The 2,819-nt window shown below is 52.9% G+C and overlaps 1 pseudogene; it reads right to left on the bottom strand.

The window, feature by feature from the left end:
* The window catches only part of LOC114009760 (OTU domain-containing protein 4-like), a 52,846-nt pseudogene extending 50,979 nt beyond the window's left edge, over nt 1-1,867 (bottom strand).
* Nucleotides 1,868-2,819: the final 952 nt, after the last annotated feature.

Raw genomic sequence — 2,819 nt, 5'->3', positions numbered from 1 at the left:
GTGGCGGGGGACGTGCCTGCTTCGAGGTTGCCCTGGCTGTCGAGGGGCGCGAGGAGCTACAGCCGTTGTCCCCCGGGGCTTCACCCTGCTGCGCCATTTGATGACTGCAATAGCGAAATAGGAAACTGAGGCCTAGGTCCCCCCATCCCACACCGGTTTGGAGCAGAGCCACCTAAGGTCAGCTGTTTTACACCAGGGGACTTCAGAAAGTTCGAGGAAAATGGGATGAGACTAAAAGTGTGGAAAGGCTTGGAAATCTCTGCATAGTTGTTCACAATATATACATTCCATGAACTCGATTTTGCCTGTTGTCAGAGAGAGAAAGTGAGAAAACACTCGTGGGGGGGCACGCTGTAATCCCTCCTCCTTCCTCCTGGGTATGCTTGCACATGTGCCTGGGGTGATTTCCACGGCTCCGGGTCTGTGGAACCTAGTGCCTTCACAGCCACCACCTGCTGCCTCCGTGAGCGTTTGAGACCCTCTATACTGTGCTCCTGATTTGTCCTTTGGAAGGCGTTCCACGGTCGTATTTTTTTATTTAAATTTTTTTGTTTTCGTTTTTGTTTTTGCCACAGGGTGTGAGTGCTTGCCAGAGGGAAAGACAGAGAGGGAGAGAAAGCATCCACCCATGCAGAGTGGGCACACACCCTTCTCCCTCTCTCTCCTCCGGATTTGGAGCACCTGCCTACACGTACCTGGCATGCTTTTCAGGCTGCCAGGGCTGAGATTCGAACCCCAGTAAGCCATATGGGATCAGGCTCCCCTCACTGCCTTCAAAACGACCCTCCACAGCCAGGTTTTGGAAAACCATCTCTGTGAAGCTTGGAAGCCGTGCCTTTAAAAAAATGACCAAGTCTAAGTGGAATCCTTCCCTTTCTCCACATGGAGAGCGGGGCCTTGGTGGAACCTGTGAAGCAGGAAGGTTCTGGAGCGCCTCAGTCACTGTTGGGTGCTGAGAAGACGCTGGGCCTCGGTGGGGCTCAGTCCTTACCAGGCCCAGCCAGGCTGCTGCCCTGACCCGCCAGCACTCACGGCCCCAGCTGCAGCCTGAGTCTGCCCGGGCCCAGAGGTCACAGCTGCTGAAGAGGCTCGCGGCCGGTGCAGCGCCCCGTAGCACTTTGACGCTGGCGTTTTCGGGGCCTTGCTTCAAGTCCTACAGTACCACGTAAAAATACGGAACCACAAGGTTGTGTGAGGCTGTGGCACAGGTCTGGGGCAGTCGGGCGGGAGGAGGGGACGGAGAGCACGGGTGCCCTGCACACGGTGTGGGGTGCTGGTGTCGTCCTAGCGTTTCCGACTCTGGCCAGGGCTGTTTCCTTCTGCGCAAACCAGGAGCTGAGGCCCAGCCAGGGGCGCGGTGGTTGAGGTGCTGGACTTCCACGTGGCCGGCCAGCTTGCCCTTCCACTTTCCTTCTCTCTCTCTCTCTGGTGACCACAGGTGCCCTGTAGCAAACTGAAAAATAATTATGATGATGAATAAAACTAAATAAAAAACATCCTTTAAAAAAAAAAAAAAGAACCAAAACAGGAGCGTGATTGGTGCCGAGTGCCCTGTCCCCTCTCCCTCTGGGGCACTCACCTTCGAAGTGTAACTTGCACGGATGTACCGATTCCAAGTTTCTAGCAACTAAGGTCAGGAAGGAAGGGCCTGACTAGCTTCACCAAAGAAGGTGGCGATCAGAGGCGGTCTTTGGAGCTGGGGCTGTGAGGCTGTGTGACCTCATGCCCTGCGGACCCCACTCTGGCAGGACGGTACCTCCGCCTCCTGCTGGCTCCGCGGGCCAGTGCGCTCCAGCGCCCCCTGCAGGCCAGCATTCGGCATGCGGAGTCCCGCTTCGCCCAGGAGGATGAGGACCCTCCCTGGCATTCTTAGACTGAGGCCGTGGGGGTCAGCTCGCTGAGATCCCCTCCAGCCCCAGCGCTATGGCTCTACAGATGTTGATTTTCTACTCTTCAAAAATCAATGCAGCCGTGTCTGTAAAGTGCGATTAGCTCTCTGGGACAAAAGTGCTGACCTATGTGTGGCCCATGGCAGTTTTTAAGGCAGCATTTGAATAGTTTAGAACGACGTTGCTGAACAGTTTACAAATCTCTTAAAATGATCAGAATGATTTCAACTGTTTTAAAGTTTGTTTCAAGACACACAGAACATTTGCAATGTTTCTTCTTATTATGATGATGATTAATGAGAGTAATCCATTTTCAATGAAAACACAAACTGCCTAGAAAAATATCTGAGAAGCTCGTTCTTCTTAGCCACTTTCAAGGAATGCTCCCAACCTAACCTTAAATAAAAGGAAAGGGCAAAGCGTTGTTATCTTTCCCATCAGGAAAATAAACAGCATTTTCTATTTTCTTCCCTCCTCTGTAAGCAGTGACACTTGAGAAGTTTCTCACCAGCAGGCCTCTGCCCTGGCCTGAAATGTATCTGACCGACAGGGGCCTAGTCAAGGTGGGGACAACGGGGGAGTACCTCCCCTGCTCAAAACAGGGTGAGCTGACTCAGACGAGGGCTATAGCTCTTTTTTTTTTTTTAAAGAGAGTTTTGCTCTGGTGTGTGGGTGCTCACCAGAAATAGAGAAACAGAAAGCGAGAAGCCACCCCCCCCACCCCGGCAGGGCGGGGTGCGGGGGAATGGCCACATCGCAATCCCTTCTCCATTTTCCTTTATGGATCTTGGGCACACATGGGCCCAGAGTGGGTTTTCTTTACTTTTTCTTTTTCTTTTTTTTTGGAGAGGTTTTTTTGTTATAGGGCGCGTGCGCTTGCCAGACAGACAGAGAGACAGAAAGCGAGAAATTACCCCCCGGGGGGGATGG

The sequence above is a fragment of the Tupaia chinensis genome, unplaced genomic scaffold, assembly GCF_000334495.1.
Source record: "Tupaia chinensis unplaced genomic scaffold, TupChi_1.0 Scaffold000619_1, whole genome shotgun sequence".
Taxonomy (NCBI): Eukaryota; Metazoa; Chordata; class Mammalia; order Scandentia; family Tupaiidae; genus Tupaia; species Tupaia belangeri.
The sequence above is the reverse complement of the archived record's forward strand: the minus strand, read 5'-3'. Positions and strand labels throughout refer to the sequence as shown.